Below are 14,058 nucleotides of genomic sequence, written 5' to 3' on the forward strand. Positions count from 1 at the left end.
TAAAACAAATATAAAATGAATTTTAAATTGGTATAAAATAGTAATCAGAAGGTAATCACATGTATTAATTTCAAATCTTATCAAAGTAGAGAATTTTGTTACCTTCGTTTTTCCTTTATCATTTTTTTTCCTTGTTTTCATTTCTCTGACGATGCCTTCATCCTGTTTACAAAACATACAAAATAATCATTATCTAATGGAAAAGTTTAAATTAATGTGTTTATTATAGGTACTTACAATTGATTCTTTTTCTACTATTTCATCTTCTTGATTTTTCTTTTGTTTATGTTCTTCAACAAGCTATTAAATATAAATGAAGGAGATTAAGCGCAATTAGATGGGTATAAGGTGGACATCATATGTCAATCACTTATATTGAAATCAAAACTTATTACTAAAAATCACCTTGCCAAGTTGGAGTATTTGATTAAATTTATTTCCATCAGCATTTTGCTGATATTCTCCTTCAATTTCTTTATCTTTTTGTTTTTGTTCATGGACCTAAAACAAGTTTATTAGTTCAAGTATATTAGTTTTACATCTTATCAAAATAGAGAATTTTGTTACCATTTCTTTTCCTTTATCATTTCTTTTATTTGTTTTAGTTTCTCTTTCTTCTTTGATTTCTTCGTTATGTTTACAAAACACACAAAACAATCATTATCTAATAAAGAAGTTTCAAAATCATTTGTGTATATTATTAGGTTGTGACGTCCCAAAATTTGAGGAATTTAATTTTATTATCTTAAGTGTAATTTTGAGATTTTGGGTGTTATTTAAATGTTGAAGTATTTTACTTTATGGAGATTTGATTCTATTGGATATTTGAAAGATATCAAATTGTTGTTAAGTTGGAATTTATGTTTGTTTTGGTTATTTAATTATGTTTAGGTGTATTATTGGATTTAAGGATTTAATAATTGTATTATGAAAATAATATAATTATTTATGACAAGATATTTGGAGGAGATAAAGGTGATTGAATTGGTTTTATTATTTGGTAAAAGATAATGGTGATATTTTATTTGGTTTAAAAAGGGAGATAGGGTGGGTTTTAAATGAAGAGAGAGAAGGTTTGTTTTGGTTGGATTAAAATAGAAAAAGGAAAGGGAATTAATATTTTTTTATTTATTTAAATAGGGTATTGGGATGTGAGCATTTAATGCTCCATCATCTTCTTCACCAAGGAAGAGAAAAGAGTAAAGAAAACCCTAACCCTTATCCACCCCGTCGCCGCTCCCACTCGACTCGCCCGTTGGTCGCCGCAAGGAGCACGAGCCGACTGACCGCCCTCTGCACTGTGTGTTTTCGGCCAGCCGATCGCCCGACCCGACCTGTCCACACGCCACGACACTTCACGTTGCACCGTCGTTCACCGTGTAGCGCTCCGTCAACCAACCATTCGAGCAAAGTCGTTATTCGTCGTGTAGTAGCGTCGTCAACGGGCCATCTTTGGTCAACGATCGTCGTGTAGTCGACTTGTCTCCGAGCCATACGCCCGCGCCAGCAGCCTCAGCCATGCGTCTACACCGAGCCAGCAGCCCTAGTTGCATGCCCGCGTCGAGCCGTACACCCGTGCCAACTGCATTTCGAGCCACCCGCACTCCAGCCAAGCCGCTCTAGTGCACCTGAAGCCGCCTGCCTCAGCCGTCCGAGCGATCTTCCTTCCACCCGAGCCACCAAGCTTTTTGGCGAGCCACAAGCCTGTTTTGGATCCTTTCATCTGTTTTGGTAAGTTTTGATTGGGTTTTGAAACACCCAACTAAGATTAAAATTTTTTTGATCTTAAATAATTTAATTTTGGGTTAAATTAAATTATTTCTCTTAAAGGACCATTTGAACCAATTGAAGTTGGAATGTAGGATTTCTCCAGTTAAGGGCTAACTTGTTGCAACCTCGACTGAGCTAATCTCCAGGTAAGAGATTCTACTTCTAGACCTTCGAGTTACATTTAAGAGACTGCATGATGAATATATGATTATGTATCAATGGTAGCTAAGTACATGACTCCAGGTTATTGAGAGAGGGGCTGATATTGTAATTGCGTCTGCTGGTTGACTTTATGGTTAGCGCTGATAGTATGTCAATGCTATCGCCTACGTCATAATGACATAGTTTTGTGGTTGAGGATGACATGATATGATATGTTATGATGATGATATGTTATGTGCATGCTATGAATAGGGTGTATGTTAGCTTTACCTATTAGAGTCGTACCCACATGAGTGTTCTTCGGGATCACCACTCTTTGGACGGCTGTGTAGTCTGACGGGATCACCAGTCTGACATTGACACAGACATGATTTGAGAGATCCGACGGGATCGCTCACACTTATGACTGCGTAGTCTGACGGGACCACCAGTCTGACATTGACATTGACATAAACATGATTTGAGTGATTCGACAGGATCACTCACAACCCGATCGTCTTAGGTGTTTCCTTGGGTTCACCAGAGACCAGCTTGATCCTACGGGATCACAGATTGCACGTGTTCGGGAACGTGCTAGTTTAGGGGTACCACTCTTCAGGACTCTAATAGGAAGTTAACAGGCACCTAGCGGGACTAGTAGTGAGTCCCTTACTGAGTATTTTTATACTCACTCTTTCCATTTCTATTTTTCAGGCAGAGGCAGAGGTAAGAGCAAAGGCAAGCTGGCGAATGACCAGAAGTGACCGTAGCGAGCGATAGGGATACGTTTGCTTCCGCTTACGTCATGTGTCAGATTTCAAAATTGACATTTTCCTTTCATTTTATTCTATTTTATTTATTTCTTTGTTTCTCTTTCCCTTTAAAACTAGTAGGGCCCGAGATAGGATTTATTTTAATTTATTTCCGTACATTCTATTTACGATTTTAACGACAATTCGCAGTTTTGTTTTATTTTCTATTTACTTTAAATAAATTTTAAAATTTTCTTTTAAAGTAAAGCCCTCAACTTAGTATAAGAGGTTAGGTCTTTACATAGGTACTTACTAGTATATCTTCTTTATTTCATTTTCGTTGAAGTTTTTCAACAATCTATTATATACAAATTAAGGAGATTAGAAAAAAATTGCTAATTTGGAAATAACTTAAATTACAAATATTTCCATCAAATGCAATCAGATAGAAATAAGATGGACACCAGATGGTAATCACTTAAATTAAAATTACCTTGTCAACTTGGACTAATTCATCAACCGTCCATCCATCATCGTTTTGCTGATTTTTTTCTTTAATTTCTTTTTCGTTTTGTTCGTCTCGTTCAGTGACCTAAGACAAGTAATCAAATGTCAATCAAATGGACTGCAAATGGTAATGACCTAGATTAAAAACGAAATCAAGTTCAATTACCTTATGTACTTCATCTTGTGAACATCCATCATGTTCATTTCCTTCATCTTTTTCTACTTGATTAGGAAGTTGAAAAGTAATCAGATAAACATCACATAGTAATCACGTATTATTAAAACAAATACTAATTACTAAAATTACCTATTCTTGTCCATCATCTTTTCCTTCTTCAGAAAGTTAAGAAAATTAATCATTATTAAAAGATAGTAATAAGATAATGTGAATAGAAATCAATAAGTAATCATATGATAAAGGATATATGTAATGCCCCAACAAATTTAGATTTTTTTTATTATTTTAAGTGTAGTTATGGAAATTTTAAATTCTTTTGAGGAAACTTCACTAGTGATACTTTGATTTGCTTAATTAATTAAGTTGAAGACTTAATTATTTTATTTGGATGATAAAACATTGTTTTTAAATAAAGAGGCTTGGTTGGTTGGTTGAGGAGAGAGAGATGATAATTTAATTGGGAAAAGAAAGAAAAAAGTAATTAAAAGGAGAGAAAAGGGGAATTTTGGTGAGATTTGGAGGAGGAGAGAGAAGGTAGGGTTAATTGGTGTTTAAATGAGGCCTAGGGACCCGTGCACCATAAAAACCCATCATCTTCTTCAAAAAAAAGGAGGAAAAGGGAAGCTAACCCTAAACTTTTATTGTTGGAAACCCTAGTCGCGCCGCCGCCATCATCGCCGACCACAGCCGCCGCGCCGCCGAAGTTCCTCGCCAACCATCGAGTCTGAGTCGAGGGTTGCGAAGCCGCGCAGCCCAACCACCCGCGCTTTCCAGCCGTCGCCCTTCGCGGATCGGAAGCCGACCCATGTCTCGCCAGCCAGACTCCCCCGCCTGCAAGCCATCGCCGAGCACCGTAAAAGCCCAATCGAGCAAAGCGCCGCCATCCGCGATCGCAGCCGATCCGCATTCCCGACCCGAACTGAGACGTCGTGCCTTCGACCCGGAACTCGACCCGTGCGTCCAGCCGCTCCGCGCCGCCACGCGACCCGAGCATCAAGCCGCGCCCGAGCCTCAAGCCGCGCCCGCGCGTGGAGCCGTGCCCGCATGCACCCGCGCCCCCGTCCCTCTCCGTGAGCCGATTCCCAGCCGAGCCGCGTCTCCCTTCTGCCGCAAGTCGAGCCGACGCCTGCCTTCAAGTCGAGTCGATCCCTGCTCTCCTAGCCGAGCCGCCAAACCCTTTTGAACCACCTAGCCTTCTTCCGATCCTTTGCTCCTATTTTGGTAAGTCAAATGGGTTTTTGGCATACCCAACGAAGAGTAATTTTGGTTTTTAAATAATTTAATTTTGGATTAAATTAAATTATCTTTTTGAAAGGGCCGGTTGGACCAATTAGAGTTGGAGCGTGGGGTTTCTCGACTTAAAGGAAATTATTGCAACCTTGATCTTGGGTAAGTTGCTTTGAACGATTCTTGGACTTCGTTTCCATGAAGGTTAGGTTATTAATTGTTGTTCCTAACCATTTAGAACTTGCGACTTGGGAAGCGTGTGACCTTACTGTTGGAATTCGATTTAGCAAATGTCCAGGTAAGAGATTTCTACTACTAGTTCTACAACTAGAATCATGAGACCGCATACACTTCTAGTTATGCACGTTGAGGACTAGACTGTATAACACATGTAAATTAATGAGGGCACGATGTGACTGATGATGTGATTTGATATGATGGCATGGTATAATGTGATGACATGGCTTGTTATGACTGTATGTTGGACATTGTGATGAGATGTGATGTGATGATTAGACTGATATGATTACATGATGTTGTTATGTATATGTATGCTATGGTTACGGTACCTGTTAGCTTAGCCTATTAGAGTCGTACTTGCATGGGTGTCCTTCGGGATCACCACCTATTTAGGACTGCGTAGTCCGACGGGACCGCCAGTCTAGCATGGATATAGATATGATTCGAGTGATTCGACGGGATCCTCGCAGCCCGATTGTCTTAGTGTTTCCTTCGGGTTCGCTACAGACCAGTATGTCCTAGGTGCTCCCCCGGGACACCGAAGACCAGATTTTTGTTCCTACGAAAGCGCATGTTGCACGTGTTTGAGAACGTGCCAGTTATTGGGTACCATTTTCAGGACTCTAATAGGAAGTTAACAGGCACCTAGTGGGACTAGTAGTGGGTCCCTTACTGAGTATTTTATACTCACTCTTTCCATGTCACGTTTTTCAGGTAGAGGCAAGGGTAAGGGCAAGGGCAAGCTGGCGGGCGACCAGAAGTGACCGTGGCAAGCCATAGGAATTTCTGCTTCCGCTTTACATCCCGTTTAAACATTTAGTACTTGAGTTTTTTATTTTTCTTTATTTACTATTTCGTTTCTTTAAAAGTAGATAGGGCCCGAGTAGGATTTTAATATTTGTTTACATTTCGCACATTATCCTGATTTGGTTTTTATAAATAAAATTCTGAGGTTTTATTCATTTTAGCCAAACTTTATGACTTAAATTATGTTATTTACATTTAATAATGACTTCAGCTCAGTATAAGGAGTTGGGTCTTTACAATATAGTTACCTCTTTATCATCAAAGTGTTGAATGTTCATCTAATCTTCATTGTTTTGAAGATTATTCGTGTAATGAACCAAACTTTTAAATTAAGTTAAGGTCATTACTCAAAAAGATGAATAACAATTTACACTTTCTTGAAGAGACAGACGACTAAAATTCTTATAAAATTAAGATCTTCACAAAATATAAGATTATCAAAACCAACAAAAATAGTTAGAAAATGTGACCCACGGGTTCTAACAATTTTAAAGAAAATAAAAAAAAAATAAAAAAGACAAAATCTTAAGTAAAATGTCTAAAATTTAAAATACTGAAAAACATATAAATAGACGCAAAAGCTAAACTGTGTCCATATATAGAATGTCATGAATCCCTTTCTGTCGCTCGCCAGCTTTCCAAGTTCTCTACTTTAGCTTGAAATATTAAACATAGAAAATGTGAGTATATAAATATACCCAATAAGGAACCCACTATTGGTTCCACTAGGTGATTTGTTAACTTTCCATTAAAAACATAGTCATAACGTCGTGTGTCCAAATGGAGCACACCTGGGTGAGTGAGACCATACGAAAACCCCTAAATTGTGCGAGTGATTCCGTGGGAACACCCCTAGTCGTACGGGTGGTCGCAGGTACACACTCCATAAACATATATGTAATACGTAGGTACACCCTTAATTGTGCGAGTGGTTCCGTTGGAACACCTCTAGTCGTTTGAGTGACCCCGTATACTCAATATAACTATCCCTAATCGTGTATGTGATCTGTAGGTACACCTCTAAATCGTGCGAGTGGTCTCGTAGGAACACCCTTAGGCGTGCGAGTGACCACATAGATAGGATGACAATATTAATAGGGTAAGAAATTTAATATACAAAGTTAACAGATGCACCACAATCCAAAAGCATGTAACATCATTATAAACATCATAAACATGACATGAATATTAATCATGATGTCCTTAAGCATGTGATTAATATATCATGTATCATAAACATCATAAAAATATCATTCGTCATCATCAACGTAATATTAGTCATCATCATCATTAGCATCGCATTATGCATCTTAACTACCATCAATGCATAACCGTAAATACATGCAGTCTCTTAAATTTAGTTTGAAGGTCCAGTAGTAGAATCTCTTGCCTAGAGATTAGCTAAAAATATTTCTTTGTTGGCAGTAAATTTCCAATTAAATCAGATCCTAAACAGTAAGAGGAAAGTTTTAATATTCTTAATTAATAAAGTTTACCAATGGCTAGTATCTAAAATTTACCAAGGAAAATTTATTTTCTTCGAATGTATTGGTTAAACAAGTAAATGAATGGCAATATGGTAGTTTTGTAGGAGCTAATGTATTATGTCTTTATGTGGTAATCGTAGCTAAATTAATGGCATTAATATGTTTGCGTTTGTTTTATAGCATGACAACCACATCAAGACTGCCTAAGCATTGATGTAAACCCAAACGACTAAATAGCTATAACTAGGTGTAAGGTTGTTGCAACCAATTAAACAACCAACTAATCGTAAGGTTGTTATAATTTATTGACAGTTACATAACTGAAAACACCAATTATAAATAAACATCATCACCATATCGAGAAGATAGAGAAATTTCCAGAAAGTTACCTAATTTTATCCTACAATTTTTTTTTATTATTCTTTAAAAAATATATAGCAATTATAATAAAGGCTAATTTTTTATTTATTTTTAAAATAAAAAAAAAAGGTAAATTTTTTTGTAATCATATAAAATCTTATGATAATTGTTATTTTTTTATCTTTTATTAAAAGGGAAAATAAAAATCATTAATAAAAATATCTATCATCTAAAAAAAATTCAAATCAATTTATCACATTTGACTTATTTTATCATTTTAAGAAAAAAACAAATTAATTTATTTTATCCAAAATCTTTTAATACTTGATTTATCATTTTAGGAAAAAACAAAATAATTTATTTTATACAAAATCTTTTAATATCATATTTTGATTTATCTTTATCATTTTAGAAAAAAATAAACTTATTTTGGACAAATCTTTCATTCTCACATTTTTACTATTTTGGAAAAAAAGAATATCTATTTTGATTTTATACTTATTGAATTTTCCTAACTTCGTGGTACACTTTGGCTCTATAAAAAGAGACCTTTGGTCATTTGGAAAAAAGAGAGAAAAAATTGGTTTAGAGAGAATCTCTACGAGAGGAGAAAAAAATTGGCTTATAGAGAATCCCTACGACAGAAAAAAAAATTGTTTAGAGAATCTCTGCAAAAAGTTTTTTGAAGAAACCTATTTCTCTACAAAAGGTGAATTCTTAATTATTCGTTTTATTGCTTCTATTTTTATTTTTATTTTTATTATCTTTGTGTTTTTCCCCAACAATCTAATCTCATAACGAAGAAAAAACTTAGTTGGAGGTTGCATTAGGTAAGGATTCACTCCCAATGATCCACACCTCATACAATAAGTAACTTTCTTCGCGATTTGAATCCTTATTTTTATTCTTCTCCTTTTTAAATGTAGAGAGAAAGAAAAAATGTATATGGGAGATTTTATTATTTCTTTTGCCACTTTTTTTTTATCATTATTCTATTCAAAAGAACATTTTAACCTTTTTCTTCTCTTTAAAAATAGAGAGAAAGAAAGAAATCTAAGGAACAGTTTTTGTTTTATTCATCGTTATTATCATTATCCTTTTTTAAATCTCAACTCTTAACCCCTTTTTTCTTTTCTTTAAAACATAGAGAGAATGAACGAGGGATTGAGAAAATTTTATCGTTATCATTATATTTATCGTTATTATTATTATTATTTATTATTATTATTACTGTCTTTTTAATTTATTATTATTATACTTTTTTTTTTAATTTATGGGCGGCGGCAACCTTGCTGCCACCATTGTTTTCTTTTCTTTTTTTTCTTTTATTTCTCTATTTTTATTTATTTATTTATTAATTCATTTAGTTTTTTCTTTTTCGTTTTTTTTCCTATCTTCTTTCTTTCTTTATTTTATTTATTGTTATTATGTTTTTTTATTCATTTTCTTTTAATGTATCTTCATTATCATCATAGTAATTATTATCATATGACATTAAATACATATATGCATGTATTGATATATTACGTTATTTGCCTTGTCTATTGTATGGTACATTTGATTTGGTTTAGGTGCATTATTTCTATTTAACCTTCATTAAAAATTTATGGAATTTTTAAAAATATTTAACCTTAATTGCAGTAATTTTGAAATCTTTCTTAAATTTTTCTTTTAAAAACAATTGGTTTTTTTTAAATTATATTTTTGTTAGAGAAATTTTCATAAATATGACAAACAGATAAAATATTTACGGCCCGTGTAACAAAATCCATGAAGTTAGCCATTTTTTAAATATTCCAGGTTTACCCTTCTGTCTTTCTTCCCCTCTTCGTCTGTTCCATTGTCTTTCATTCTTTTATTTTTTTTGTTCAAGATCGTGTATAAAATATAAAAGATATTTTTTTCAAACATTTATTTAGTTGTTCAAGATCGTTTAGATTTGGGTAGCCAAATCTAAACAATCGTGTACAAGAAATAGCCAAATCTAAGCCATCGTGTAAAAAAAAAAATCCTAAAAAGATCGTTTAGATTGGGCTAGTCAAATCTAAATGATTGTGTACAAAAAACTAAATGATTGTGTACCAAAAGAATCTTACAAAAAATCATTTAGCCAATCTAAACGATTGTGTACAAAAAAATAAATCTAAACAACCAAATTAAATGATCGTGTAACCAAATTAAACGATCGTGTAACCGAATTAAACGATTGTGTAATCTAAACGATCGTGTAACTAAATCTAAACATCGTGTAACCAAATTAAACGATTGTGTACAAACAATTTAAAAAATAAATCGTTTAGATTTCGCTAGTAACCAAATCTAGTAGCCAAATCTAAACGATCGTGTACCAAACATTAGCCAAATATGAACGATCATGTACCAAATATATTACGCGCGTTGTTGTTGGTGTGATTGATGAGGCATTTTTGGTATTTTTCATGGTGGGTCTGTGGGCTTTTTCCATTTGCGGAATTATTCTATACAGTGTAAATATTTTGCCGCTTTGTTATATTTTTTAAAAGATCCATTTTTTTAGGTTAATTTTCATAAATGTAACAAAACACCAAACTATTTATAGCCCATGTAACAAAGCCCATGAAGTTAGCCATTTTTTAAATATTCCATGTTTGCCCTTCCATCTTTCTTCTCATCGCTGCGATTTCTTTTATCGTCTTCCTCCTCTCTTCTTTTTTTCGTTGTGATTTCTTTTCAACGTCTTTCTTCTTTTTCTGTTCTTCTTTTACGTCGTTTAATCTTTTCATCATCTTTCTTCTTTTCCTCATTTTTTCCTGCGATTTCTTTCCATCCTCTTTCTTCTTTTCCTCTTTTTTTTTTACGTCGTTTAAATTTGGGTAACCAAATCTAAATGACCGTGGACAAAAAATAGCAAAATCTAAAAGATCGTGTACAAAGAATCTTGAAAAAAAAATCATTTAGATTGGAATAGCCAAATATAAATGATCATGTAAAAAATGTAAACAACCGTGTAAAAAAAATAAATCATCGTGTAGACAAATCTAAACGATCTTGTACCAAAAGAATTAAAAAATCGTTTAGCATAATTTAAATGATCGTATACTAAAGAATCTTGAAAAAATGAACGATCGAAAAAAAATCATTTAGATTTGGGTTCAAATCTAAACGATAGTGTAACCAAATTTAAACGTAACCAAATCTAAACGATAGTGTACCAAACAATAGCCAAATATAAATGATCGTGTACCAAATATATTATGCACACATTGTTGACGGTGTGGTTGACAAAGCATTTTTGGTATTTTTCACAGTGGGCTTGTGGGCTGTTTCCGTTTTCAAAATCGTTCTGTACAGTGTAAATATTTTTCCGCTTTGTTATATTTTTTAAAAGACCATTTTTTTATTGTTTTTTTAAACTCAAAATTAAATCTATATTTCATAGGGTTTCCTATCAACTTTTTTAATAACCCACATCGATTTCGCTAAAAAATTCTACGATACAATCTAGAAATTTCTGGGAGCCTGTTATTTCTAGATTCTTGAGGTGAGGGATCAATATCTTTAGGAATCCGAGATTTGATCCCAAGAAAAAATGAATTTATTCAAATGTATTTTAAAAAATCTTTATTCAAAAATTAGCCTATGATAGAATTTGAGAAATTGTAATAATTTCTCATTCTTTTAAGGTGAGGAATTTTTTCTCAATATAGTCTAATTAATGGAATATATTACACTTATTCTATGGGATAATTGCTTCCAATATTAGAGTAGTGAGCAATGAAATAAGACAAGAAAAAATTAAATGGATTTTATTCAAGACATTAAATTTGGCCACTGTTTTCTAAACGGGTGTTATGGTTGCTAACACCTTTCCCGTACACATATGACTCCCGAACTCGACTTTAGTTTTTTTCACAGACAATTTTTTTATTTTATTTAAATTTATTTACTTTATTTTGGTGTCCAATCACACAGTAAAAAAGATTGGTGGTGACTCTTTTTTTTAACACTTTTTTAAGGACGTCTGTCGCTTCGCGTCGTCCCGGGAACGTGGTAATACATACTTGGTTATACACCAACTTGGTATTAGAGCTTCATCGGACTTGAGATCGATGGCTAATCGTCGCGGAGCTCTAGTGACGAAGGAACAATAAGAGGTGGGAGAAACACTCATCCTCTCTCCAAAAACCTTATCCAGGCGCTTGCTGTGAGTTGAGAATTCATTGGGGGAATTTAAGAGACCTTGGATGCTGTAGTTAGAAGATTGGATGCAATGATTCAGCTACATCTGGAAGAACAACTGAATCTATGGCAATGAGAAGCGCAAAGAAAAAGAGGTGCAGAACTTCAGGGAGACTACAGAAATCAAGAAAATCACCAAGAAGGAAGACTAAACTAGTTACGAAGAAGAAACAAACGTGAAGAACAGTGGCCGAAAAATCAAAATCTTAATCAACATTGGAGTTCCTTGAACGAAGAAGTAGAAAGTGATGATACCTTAACAACAGAGGATTCTGATTTTCACTTTTCAGAGAATGAAGAGTAGAAGCATATGAATATAAAATGAAGATCGACCTCCCTATATAAGACAGTAAACAGAATATTGAAACCTTCCTTGACTGTATTAAGAATACTGAATTTTTTCAATTATATGGGTACAGCCGAGCACAAGAAAGTTCATTTGGTGGCTTTAAAACTAAGAGGTGGAGCATCAGCCTGGTAGGATTAGATAGCAGTCAATCGGCAAAAACAGGGGAGGCAACCAATTCGGTCGTGGGAAAAATGAAGAAATTAATGAAATAGAGGCTTTTACCTCCTAACTATGAACAAATACTATATACACAGTACCAAAATTGCCGTCAAGGATCTCGAAAAACAGCAAAGTACATTAAAGAGTTTCATCGGCTAGAAGCTTGAACTAATTTGATGGAAAGCAAACGACATTTGATTGTTAGATTTACCTAAGGGTTGCAGATGGACCTAAGGGAGAAAGTAAAACTCTAACATTTCCAATGGCTATCAGAAGCCATAGCTTATGTAGAAACAATAGAGGAAATGGTGGAAAGTCGATCAAAATTCACAAGAAAAGGATTTTTGAAAACTTCCACATCCAAAAGTACTTTAGCACCTCAAGAAATCAACAAAAATAATGTGCCAGAAAAAAAGAAAGAAGCAGAGAAGGAGGATCATAACAACAAAAAAAGAGACCATTGAAGCTAATAAAAAAAATCCAAAAACCCTATAAGAGGCCTTTCTCAGGAACTTGCTATAGATGTGGACAAGTTGGTCATCCTTCAAACTCCTGCCCTCAACAAAAGATAGTCGCAATAGTAGATGGTGAAGAAGAACATCAACCACAAAGGCATAGTCTGTTTAAAACAAGATGCACAATTCAAGGAAAGATTTGCAACATTATCATTAACAATGGCAACAGCAAAAACTTCGTCTAAAAAAAAACTAGCAACAACCTTGAATCTCAAAAGTGAACCCCACCCCAATCCCTATAAGATTGGATGAATAAAGAAAGGAGGAGAAGCTTAGATTTCAGAAATATGTTTTGTCCCATTATCCATTGGTAACAACTATAAAGACAATTAAGTTGTATGTGATGTTCTCGAAATGGATGTGTGTCATATACTCTTGGGAAGACCATGGCAATATGATACTTGAGCCTTGCACAAGGAGAGAAAACACCTATGGATTCCAATGGATGAATAGAAAGGTGATCCTCCTACCTTTAAAAAAGAAGAATGAAGAGGGGATTAACAAAACTAAGAAAAGTAGTAGCCTCTTTATGACCATCGGTGGAAAGAAATTGCTTAAAGAATGTGAAGCTGATATCTTGGGATTAGTTATGACTAATCAGAATAGGGAAGAATCTACTGAAATCCTTAAGGAAGTACGTGAATTATTCGATAAATTCCTCAACATTATTAAAGAACCAACATAATTGCCTCTCTTGCGAGACATTCATCATAATATTGAACTAGTACCAGGGGTTACACTACCTATCCTGCCACATAATAGAATGAGTCCGAAAGAATATACTGTTTTACAACAGACAATTGAAGAACAAAAGGGCATATTCAACCCAACTTAAGCCCATGTGTAGTCCCTGCCCTGCTAACACCAAAGAAAGACGGAAGTTCGAGGATGTGCGTTAACAACAGAGCAATTAAAGAATTATAGTGAAGTACAGATTTCCTATTCCAAGATTTACTTGACCAACTTTGAGAAGCATAGATTTTTTCCAAAATTGACTTGAGGAGTGGATATCACCAAATTAGAATAATGTCCGGAGATGAATGGAAAACTGCTTTAAAAACAAATGAAGGCATCTTTGAATGGCTTGTGATACCATTTGGACATTCCAATGCTCCTAGTACCTTTATGAGACTCACAAACCAAGTACTTCACCCTTTCCTTAATAAATTTGTCATTGTTTATTTTGATGATATTTTAGTTTTCAGCAAATCCCTAGAGGAATGTAATGTGCATCTACATCAATTTTTTGAAGTTTTGGCCAAAAATGAATTAACATCAACCTCAAGAAATGCATCTTTTGCGTGGAAGAAATAGCATTATCAGGATTCATTATTAGAAAGAATCATAT

The sequence above is a fragment of the Cucumis melo genome, chromosome 10, assembly GCF_025177605.1.
Source record: "Cucumis melo cultivar AY chromosome 10, USDA_Cmelo_AY_1.0, whole genome shotgun sequence".
NCBI lineage: Eukaryota > Viridiplantae > Streptophyta > Magnoliopsida > Cucurbitales > Cucurbitaceae > Cucumis > Cucumis melo.